Raw genomic sequence first — 11,219 nt, 5'->3', positions numbered from 1 at the left:
TCTTGCCAAAAAAATAAAATTCGAGTCAGGTATTATTTACAGAAAATTACCATTTAATGATTTTTAACTAAACCAAAATCAGTACAAAATTTATGTGATGTTTAATTGTTAGATATAATTGATGATTACTAATGTTCTTAAAGTTTGTTTAGAACAGGAATCATCAGAGTTTAATCGGGAAGCTGATCAGAGTTTAGTAAAGTCTGACAGAGTTTGATAAAGTCTGATCAGAGTTTACATAGTCAAGACTCGTCAGAGTTTACACGTGGAAAGAGCTCAGAAGCGGATATACTTCAAGGAAGGATAGAAGCGGAGGAGTGATTTGCTGACTATGGAAACTAAACAGAAAACTGGAGCAATCTTTGATTGATAGAATTCATAGCTGATTTATAGGATATCAAATCAGAGATTGATTTTGTAACTGTGTATATATAAACACAGATTAGGGTTACTCTATAAGAGTTGAGTTATCGAGTACATTGTTAAGAACCCTAGCAGCTCTTAGTGATACAATATAAATCACTGAGAGAGTTTTTGTAACCATAAAAGCTTTGTGAATATAAGAGTTTATTGATTCCAATTTCTCATATTGTCTTGCTGTGTTACAGATTGTGATCACTATATCATATTATATAGTGAGTTTATAGGACCTAACAAGTGGTATCAGAGCCAGATCTGTTAAGATTACTACAGTGAGATCTTAAACACAATCATGACTGAAAAATCACAAGCTTCATCCTTTAGAGTTCCAATCCTTAAGGCATCTGAATATCCAGTCTGGAAAGAAAGAATGATCATATTCTTAGACTCTGTTGATCCAGAATACCTTGACAGGATTTATGATGGACCACATATGCCCACCAAGCTCTCTGTTGGGATTGCAGATGAACCTCAAAAGATGGTTCCAAAAGAAAAGAAAGATTATACTCCAGAGGACATCTCATCTATCAGTAAAGATGCAAAGGTGAAGCATCTGTTGCATAGTGCCCTTGATAATGCAATGTCTAATAGGGTGATTGGGTGCAAAACTGCTAAACAAATCTGGGATGCTCTGGAAACCAGATGTCAAGGAACTCAGGCCATTAAGAAAAACAGAAAAACAATCCTTACACAGGAGTATGAGCACTTTGACTCAAAATCTGGTGAGTCCCTGACAGATCTGTATGACAGATTTGTCAAATTGTTAAATGACTTATCTCTGGTGGACAAGGAATATGATCTTGAAGACTCAAACCTCAAATTTCTTCTAGCTCTTCCTGAAAAATGGGACTTAAAAGTCACTACAATAAGAGACAATCTTGATCTTGGAGAAATGTCTCTTGATGATGTTTATGGAAGACTGAAGACTCATGAACTTGAGATGGAGCAAAGGAGCAAACGACATGGAGGAAAATCAAAGTCTGTTGCTCTGAAAGTTCAAGAGGAAGCTGCTAAGAGCAAGGGAAAAGCTCATGTCACAAAGTCTGACATGGAGTCATCAAACTCTGATGACTCAAACTCTGATGTTCCCTCAGACTCTGAAGAAAGTGATGATGAGATGATGCAGTTAGCAGCATTGATGGTGAAAAGCTTCAAGAAGTTGGCCTACAAAAAGTTCAACAAAGGCAAAAGTTTTTCAAGGAGAGACAGAAACTCTGACAGAGTTTATGACAAGAAGAACTTCAAGAAGAATGAGGGCAAAGAAGGGAAAGCTGGAAAAGCTGACAAGTATACCTGTTTCAACTGTGGTGAAAAGGGACACTTTGCATCTGAATGCAAGAAAGCCAAGAAGGAAAAAGAAAAAGCCTTTATCACCAAGAAAGGAAACTGGACAGATACATCTGATTCAGAAGAAGAAGTCAATTATGCTCTGATGGCAAACACTGACAACAACTCTGAATCTCCTGCTAAGGTACCTCATTCTACTCTTGCCTTTGATACTGAAGATATAACTGAGTTAAGATTGTTTCTTAAAACTTTACATATCAGCTTTAGAGATCAGACTTTAGAAAATGAAAGATTAAAATCTGAAACTCTGAGTGTAAAGAAAAGGAATGATTTTCTAGAAAAAGAATTAGTTCAGATGTTGGAAGTTCAGAAAGAAAGAGATGATGCTGTCATTGTCAAAGATGAATTATTAAAGAGGTATGCATCTCTTCAATCAGAACTTGCTAAGGAAAGGGAGATCATTAAGACATGGACAGGTGTCCAAGTGAACAAAGAGCCCAAGCGTGTACAGCTAAACAAAATCTGAAGAGTTTATCATCAGATTTTATTGCTTTTTCTTCACTTCTACACTTAATCTTTACACACAAACTCTTACTCTCTTCTCTCTGAAATTCAAATCTTCTCACACACATTTTCTCAAACACATCCCTCTACTCACAATCTCTGATATAATGGCAACTACTACATTTACCCATGCAGGTGTGGACTTTGTCCCCAACAACTACGCAGCCATTCTTGACACTACTGAAGCCCCAAGAGATTATCATCCCTTCCAGCGCTTCTTGGCACAGAGTGCTCTGGCCACAGCCCTTACAGCTCCTGCCAGACTCTCTGGAAGTCAGATTATAAATTTTTGGAGGACGGGTCATTATGATAATGGTGGTACAAATGGATCTCCATCCATTGTATTCTCTTACGAAGGAGAGGAGTATGCTGTCACTCCAGCCACAGTCTGTCAAGCTCTTAACCTACCTGAACATTCAAATTACATCACAAATGGCGATGCAAATCTAAGAGTCATGATGACTGACTTGGGCTACTATGACTCTCTGGACAAATTGGGCCAACTGAAGCGTCCTGGACTAAGGAAGGAGTGGAGTTTCTTCTTTGATTGCATAACCAGGGCTTTCCAGAAGAAATCTACCAACTGGGATGCAATACCCATGGACATGCTACAAATTGGGTATTCTCTGATCTATTCTACTAATTTTGATTATGGTAGATTAGTTATTAGAAATATTGGTGAAAGAATGCATGAAAATCGTCAAGTTGTCTATTTTTCTCGCTTTTGCCAATTATTGTTCAATGCATCTGTTGGAGAGGTAGCATTTGATGATGAGATCAGACCTTTTAAGTTGCATAAAAGGGCTTTCAAAGATCTCATCTCTAAAGATGAAAAGAGGCCAGTTCTCAGGCCGTTACAAGTTCCAGCTCAAATTAGAGATAGACTGAACATGCCTCCAGCAAATCAACAATCTCCAGACTCTTCTCAAGCACCCAGAACTTCTGCATCCAAGTCCAAAAGGGCTGCAAAGTCTGATGCAGCCCCTTCTACTGCCAAAAGAACAAGAACCTCTGTTGCTACACATGTTCTGAAACCAAACACTGATGAGCAGACAAACACTGATGAGCCAGTAAACTCTGAGGCTCATTTAAACTCTGACCCCCAAGCAAACTCTGAGATTCCAGTAAACTCTGAAGCTGCTTCTCCTCAAAAGCAGAAAAGAAGAAGACTGGTTGCAGCCTATGATTATGATGATCTTGAACCTGCCCATGCTGTCAACTCTGAACCTATTCCTACACCAAACTCTGATCCTGTGCAGACCAGTCCTCAAAAGCCAGCTCGATTCAAAAGAAGGGCTCAAAAGCCTGCGAGGGCAAAAGTTCCAATCACTGAAATAACAGACTTCACAGTTGAGGAAGAGCAAACACCATCAACTCCAGTTGCTGAAAATTCTCAAGCTCTGATGGTGCTTCCTATCAAAGCTGTTCCTCTGACATCTCCTACAGCATCTACTTCATCCTCTGAAGTAGATGAAGAAATAAAGTGTGATGAACCAGTTACAACTGAAGCTGGAGCAAACATGTCTGATCCTCATACTCCATTATCTGATCATGGACCCTCCACTCCAATTCCTAATTCTCCAATGAAAATTCCAGAGGGTGCCATAGTTCATGATACAGCTCCAGAAAACTACAGGTCTGATGTAGTTGATGAATCTGACAGAGTAGCTATGGAAGCTCTACAGTCTCTTGCTAAGGCTGGTGAAGAGCCTAGCATATCACAGTCTAAAACTCAAGAAAAATCTGCTCAAGATACTGTTGAGAAAGTTGCTGATCCTTCATCTGATAATGATGACAGTTCAGATACTGACAAGGATGAAGATGATGGAGTCCCTCTGACACAACAAAAGTGGGAGTCTACTAGCCAGTACAATGCAAGGCTACAAACTCTGAATACAGACTCTGAGCCACTTCCCAGGGATCTTCAGGTTGATCCACCAAATGAAGTCTGGGATAAACTCTGGTTGAGCCACCAACATTCTCTGGAGCCAGCAAAAGCTGAAGATTTTCTCTCTATGGCAGAGAACAAAATTTCAAACTCTGATGTTATGTCAAGCCTCAAAGGCACAATTCTCTATTTGAAGACATTTCATCCTGCTCATGCCCAGACATCTAAATCAATAGATAGTCTAAGAACAGAGGTGGCAAATATCAAGGAGACAAATGAACTGGAAAAGAAAAGGACCATGCTACCTCTGAAAGAAAATGTACAGAAGCTGGTGACTGCCAATGAATCTCTGGACAAACGGATGACCATGATTGAATCAAATCAAGAAAAGATGTCCAAGCAGCTTGAAGCCATTCAATCTTCACTTTCTCTGATCACATCAATTCTGATTCCTGATGAGGATAATGTCAAAAAAGGGGAGAGAGTAGCTCAAGTCAAATGCAAGTCTACTACTCAAACTCTGAAGAGGAAGAAGAAGGATGATGATGATGATGCTGATGATTTCACAAAGCACAAGAGATTTCAAGCAGGGACTGGTGGAAGAGTTTCAAACTCTGATAGTCAGAAACAATCTAAGCAAAGCACAAAGTCTGCTCCAACACATAATTTCACATCTGGATCTAAGCAAAGACCAGTGACTGGATCAGATAAACCCATGACTGATGAAGAGCTTGCTAGATTGGTTTTTGAACAAGAAAATCCAGAAGCCAAATTGGATTTGGAGTTGATTGCTGCAGAGGAAGCTGAGCTGAAAAAGGAACATGTTGAAGCTATAAACTCTGGAAAGATCCAAAAGCCTGCAAAGTCATCTACCAAGCCAAAAGAGAAAGGGATATTGATCAAGGAAGCTACTGTTGCTGATCAGAGTTTACCAGTCAAAAAGGTATACTCTGAAGATGAATATACTTCCAAGGGCAAAAGCAAAGTAGATGAACATCTGGAAAAAGGTTGGGATAAGAAGAAGTCTGCAACCTCTGACAAGGATCAAGTTGTAAAGGAAAAGAAAACAGAAGCTGCAATCTCTGACAAAGCTCATGTTGCAGAACCTCAAAAAGAAAGATTAACCTCTGACATAGCTCAAGTTAATAAGGATGCAAAGAAAGATACAACCTCTGACAAAGCTCAAGTTGTGTTCAAACCAACAACTACTCCATTAGCTGGATTTGCAAAGCCTACTCTGATGACTGAGATAAGCTTTGAAAAGGGCTCAATTCAACCAATCTCTCATCGTAAGGCAGGAAGAGATAAAGGAGGGCTGGGATCCAAATATGAAAAATTTGATCAGAGTATAGGATCAAGACCAGATGACCCCTCATCTCTCTGTGCTCCCAAGACTGGAGTATTGCAAGACAAAATGGACAAATTAGATTCAGTCCAGTTGGTGAAGAATGACAGAGGAGATAATATTCTTATCTACTTCATGTCTGATGGAACAGTGTTTAGAGTACTTGAAGCAAATCTCTATGCTAAACACTGGGAGGAATTGAGATATGTATCACACATATTTCAAGTGAAAAACAAGTCATGTCAACACATCTCCAACCTGCTTAAAGATCAAATCAGAAGAAAGATGGGTATTACAGGAAACAAAAATGCTGGACCTTTCATTCCTAAATACCTCAATCATAAAGGACAGCTGGTTGAGATGAAGAAAAATTCAGCAAAAATTGAAACAATAGGTGGAATCAGAACTCTTGCATTTAATGAAGAGTCTGATAAAGCTTACAATATCAGGCTGGATAGAGACTTCAAGAAAAACAAGATCTATGATCTCAGAGCTGCAATTTATCAAACTGGAGTTTCAGATCCAGAGCTGAGAGAGATCAAGAGACAAATGATTACAGTACTTGAAGAAGCTGAAAGAGAACTTATCAGAGGGTATCTACAGACAACAAATGGTGTCTATGCAGCTAAGGAGTAAAGTATCTGTAAGTGTTAAAAGTTTTCTGTTATAATTAGTTAAACTCTGTTGCATTTGACTTATTTGTTTTGACATCATCAATTATCTGTTAACTTGCACATAACTTATTTATGCACAAGTTGGGGGAGATTGTTAGATATAATTGATGATTACTAATGTTCTTAAAGTTTGTTTAGAACAGGAATCATCAGAGTTTAATCGGGAAGCTGATCAGAGTTTAGTAAAGTCTGACAGAGTTTGATAAAGTCTGATCAGAGTTTACATAGTCAAGACTCGTCAGAGTTTACACGTGGAAAGAGCTCAGAAGCGGATATACTTCAAGGAAGGATAGAAGCGGAGGAGTGATTTGCTGACTATGGAAACTAAACAGAAAACTGGAGCAATCTTTGATTGATAGAATTCATAGCTGATTTATAGGATATCAAATCAGAGATTGATTTTGTAACTGTGTATATATAAACACAGATTAGGGTTACTCTATAAGAGTTGAGTTATCGAGTACATTGTTAAGAACCCTAGCAGCTCTTAGTGATACAATATAAATCACTGAGAGAGTTTTTGTAACCATAAAAGCTTTGTGAATATAAGAGTTTATTGATTCCAATTTCTCATATTGTCTTGCTGTGTTACAGATTGTGATCACTATATCATATTATATAGTGAGTTTATAGGACCTAACATTAATTACATTCATTTTTTTAACATTTTAAGTCAGTTTTACATGGCTCATTTTATTTTAGGGTTAATTAATAAGTGAGTCAATGATACAAAAATGACTCAAATGAGTTATTTATTTAAAAATTTATATTAAATATATCTAGTTGGAATTCTTGAAAATATTATATATTGAATTTCGCACATTTGTTATGAATTATATTACATTAAACGAAAGTTTCCAAGTTCTATTATTTTATATAATATTGTTAGATTTTTTAAAATTTTATCAACTATTTATTTTAAATTTTTGATTGTTTTATTTGACTTAAATAAAAATAAATAGTAGATAAATTGTTAAAAATCTAAAATATTAGAACTCAGAATCTTTCATTTGGATGTAATACCATTCATAAAAAAATTCATATATAATATTTTAAGAATTTCGACTAACGATTGAATAATATTTTTGATAAAAATTTTCAAATGAGTGACTCATTTGACTCAGTTTTGTAATTGGACGCATCAAGTATTTTTCTAGAAATAAGGACTTATTTCTAAAGAAAATTACATAAACTTTTATTTATTTTTTTAAATAAGTCCTTATTTTTTTGTCATATAACGAATATGATACATATTCTTAACATTTATATCCCAACAAATTATAAATACACACACATATTAGAAAAATAAGCTCTTAATAAGCCCATAATTATGTCTCCAAACAGGCCTAATATGTGTATCCACTAGTCACAATGCATAATGATACAATAGAATCATTGTTGTGTAGAATATTATAAGGTGAGATATTTAAAAGACAGTCTCCTTGTCTAATTACTTCTTGTCAGCTTATTGTTTGTAGGTGAATGAGGTCTTCCGGTTAAAGACCACTTTCGGTGATTACTGATCGATTGTCCATACTAACCCAGTAGATGCTACTGTGATGACGACCATCAGGGAAGCCGGTTTCGACACCGTCTTCTAGAGTGGCTAGCTGAGACATGATAGAGGCCTAATCACAGCCTTTATCGAGAGGTGGCGTCTAAAGGCAGTAACGCACACACATGTCATTTGAGATTCGGAGAGGCCGACATCACGTTAGAGGATGAGCTTTCAAAGGGTGTTTCTGGGATATCCCCCTGATTACAAAGGATATAAGGTGTTGAATTCGGAAACTTGAAAGGTGCTTATCACTAGACATGTGCACTTCATTGAAAACGGATTCCCTTTTAAAGATATCAAATCTGCTCGGCCTACATCAATGTTTCTTGCTCAAGAAATGGTTGGAGATGACCCATTAGTAATTTCATTATCTGCTTCAGAAATTTCAGCTGCTGACAATTCTTCAAACACTAAAAACTCATCATTGTCTCGCTTAAGTTCAAACAAAACTCAATCCTCACTCAGCAGTTCAGTTTTTCATCAGTCACCAGTGTCTTCACACCATTCAGAGTTCCGTTTCGCTAGACCTATTAGGCAGAAGTCTATCTCTAATAAGTTCAAAGACTTTGTTGGTTTACCACCTCATATGGCACATAGTGTTTTCTCACATAACTATCAGCCTTTTATTGCTAAGGTGGCAAAAATCTCTGAGCCTTATTCATATCAACAAGCTGTCAAATCACCTGAATGGTGCACTGTTATGGCAACTGAGTTAGCAGCACTTGAAGCCAATAATACATGGGAATTCACTCCTTTGCCTCCTTACACTAAACTAGTTGGGTGTCATTGGCTCTTTAAAGTAAAATAATGTGCAGATGGTACGGTGGAACGTTACAAAGCGCGTCTTGTCGCTAAGGGTTACACACAAACAGAAGGGTTTATACTATTTTGAAACCTTTGCCCTAGTTGTGAAAATGACAACATTACGGACTTTGTTGGCTATTTCCGCTATTAAAGGTTGGATGCTCACACAACTTGATGTCTATATGACTTTACCTCAAAGGTATAATCCGCCACCATTCGTGCTTCAAAGGTGTCCTGGTCAAAGGTTGGTGTGTAAGCTTATTAAGTCCCTATATAGGCTTAAGCAGGCGCCTCGTTGTTGGTTTGTCAAACTCTTCTCCGTTCTAATTCTCTTTGGTTTCAAGCAGTCTGCCTCTGATCATAACATGTTTGTGCACACACATCAGGATTCAGGGCTCTAATATTACAGTTATGCTTGTCTGCGTTGATGATATGGTTCTTGCTGGTAATAATACTAAGATGTTAACCAAAGTTAAGGCACTTCTGGCTAGTCATTTCCAAATAAAGGATCTATTTTCTAGGTTTGGAGCTAGCTAGATCTCCTAAAGGTATTTACCTTCATTAAAAGAAGTACACTACTGATTTAATTGCAGATATAGGACTCCTGCAGTGCAAACCTTCTCTTATACCATTAGAGCAAAATCATATGTTACTTGTTGATCATTCTGCATTGCCAGATTTCTCTGATATTGGATTATATCGTAGACTCATTGGACGTCTTATATACTTGACCATATCACGTCCTGATATTGCATATACCGTTAACACCCTTGCTCAGTTCATGGCTTCCCCAAAACCCTATCATTACCATGCTGTTATCAAGCTCTTACAGTAATTCAAAGCTACAGCAGGTCAAGGGCTCTTATCTCCTATACTGGACAACTTGGATTGACTGCTTTCAGTGATGCAGATTGGTCTGCTTGTAGGCTCACACAACATTCCATAACTGGGTTTTGTATTATGCTTGGCTCCTCCCTCATATCTTGGCGTTCTAAAAAGCAACATACAGTATCGCGCTCGTCTGCTGAGGCTGAGTATCGTTCTACGGTTGATATTACATGTGAAATCATGTGGCTTCTGTCATTGCTTTCTGATCTGCATGTCTCTTCTCTGACTCCTGTTACTTTGTTTTGTGACAATCAGTCCGCACTGCATATGGCTGCTAATCTTGTGTTTCATGAACGTACGAAATATATTGAGATCGATTGTCATCACCTCCTATCTACCTTCCTTTCAGCAGCCTGCTGATTTGTTTAACAAAGCGCTTGCTTCTGATTATTTAAATTACTTGACTGTCCAAGTTAGGTGTGGCAAACTTCTTTTCCCCATCTAACTTGAGGGGTGATGTTAAGGCTAGTAGTGCTCCTCATGGCATAACTAACATGCCTCAGGCTCAGTCACAATGACATGCTGGCATTCTAGAATCTTCTAGGAGTGGTGGAAGTTAGTTACGTGTATAGATACAAGCTGTATGTATAGTAAAGTAGTGCTATATAAAGCCAGGAGGAGTATGCTCATTCATTAAACCTTGTAAACCGTTTCTTTCTTATCAAGTAATATTGTTTTCTTTCTCTGCAACTTCAAGTTGTTTCACACATTATTAACAAATTTAAGTAATATGATTATTTTCTTAGTGTTGGAACTTGGATACCCATTTTCATTGTCAGTATATCGTAACTGATACGCTACCTTTTACATGTTCATTTTGACTTTTGACTGGTCAAAGTGAATATACTTTAACTGAAATTTACATGTATTATATAATTGAGAAAAATAATAAAAATTATATCATTAGAAATTATATTTTGTCTATTTTAATATGCAACCTTCGGATTTTCAAAATAATGAATAGCTAATTTTTAATGTTTAGTCAAAAATTGGTCAATTTGACCACTCGAAAAGTAAAATGAACATGTAAAAAGAGACGGATGGAGTATTATTCTTTCATTTCTTCGAAAAACCTGTTTTTTTTATCTAAAATTTGTGTTTACAAGAGCCTTTCCTGATTTAAGGAAAAGATTAAGCCAAACTTACTCAAGAAATCAGTTTTTTTTAGGACAATGAATCCTTCTCACGGGTACTTTTCTAAGGTGGCGTTTGTTTTCTAGATATTTAGTGTCATTTTCGTATAAAAAATATTATAAATCATATTGTATGAAGGCTTGTTTAGTCTAGCGTATGAGATTTGTATTGCTCAATAACAATCGAATTGTATTCGTATTATTAATCGCTATACACTTGCACTCGAAACCAGATTAACGCTATCGTGGTGGCAAAACTTAGAAATTATATTTGTGATGGATAATGTAGGTATATCAAACTATTTTTTCAAAAATGTTCTCAAACAAATAATGTGTGAATTTGAAATAATTATATTAGTGAGTTGATATAACTGGGAACAGTTCATGTCTATTTAATGTTTCGATATCCAATCAAAAGACAGACACATGAAGTTTGGGGAAAAGAATTTGTGATACCTGTCATTTTCCTTTTGTGATACCTGTCATTTTCCTTTTGTGATACATTTCTTCAATCGCTCAGCTTAAAGTTTAATGAATATTTTTAAACACATAGTTACTTAACTTATTTTTGTTCAGATATAATTAAGGCTTAACTTGTCTTGAAACCAATTAAACTACAAAAAACATGAAAGGTGAATTTATAATTTTAGTTTGCAGG

This window comes from Daucus carota, chromosome 4 (genome assembly GCF_001625215.2).
Source record: "Daucus carota subsp. sativus chromosome 4, DH1 v3.0, whole genome shotgun sequence".
NCBI lineage: Eukaryota > Viridiplantae > Streptophyta > Magnoliopsida > Apiales > Apiaceae > Daucus > Daucus carota.
This window is presented reverse-complemented; position numbering follows the sequence as displayed.